We start from the raw sequence: 569 nt of genomic DNA on the forward strand, positions 1-569 counted from the left end.
TGAAATTCTTTTATTCTAGCCAGCACAATAACTGCAAACAATCTACTCAATCTCTTTTTATACAATAGGCTGTTCGCATTATCTATTTGCATTCTGCAATAAAGTATCCTAACCATCTTTTGCAAATAGTTAATCTGCTGAAAATGTTTTTTTAAATATCAATTTGTTGTTTGACATAAAACACTCAGGCATTCGTACAATCTCTACTTAGCAACACAAGGAGAAAGAGCCTCGGCTACTGCATTAGCCCTTTTTTTGCAATCAATAAAAGGAGCCCTAAATTATGCAAAGAGAAGCTATTAATATGCAAAAATTAAGAAGATAGAGAGAGTGCACATTACCGGCGTTTCCATCGGTGGGCGCTGACTCCATTCAGCAGTCGCAGGCGCAAGAACCCACCTCCGCCTCGCGTCGCTAGGCAACGCGCTGTCAATCACCGCCCCCGCCTCCTCCAGGGATCCGGCGGAAAATAATCATATGCAAATGAGATGACGCCGGCCAGCCAATGGCCTCCGCCCTCCCCCGCACGTCATCAATCGATAGCGGCCGGGGCTGCTGCGCAGACGCGT

This window comes from Pristis pectinata, chromosome 39 (genome assembly GCF_009764475.1).
Source record: "Pristis pectinata isolate sPriPec2 chromosome 39, sPriPec2.1.pri, whole genome shotgun sequence".
Taxonomy (NCBI): Eukaryota; Metazoa; Chordata; class Chondrichthyes; order Rhinopristiformes; family Pristidae; genus Pristis; species Pristis pectinata.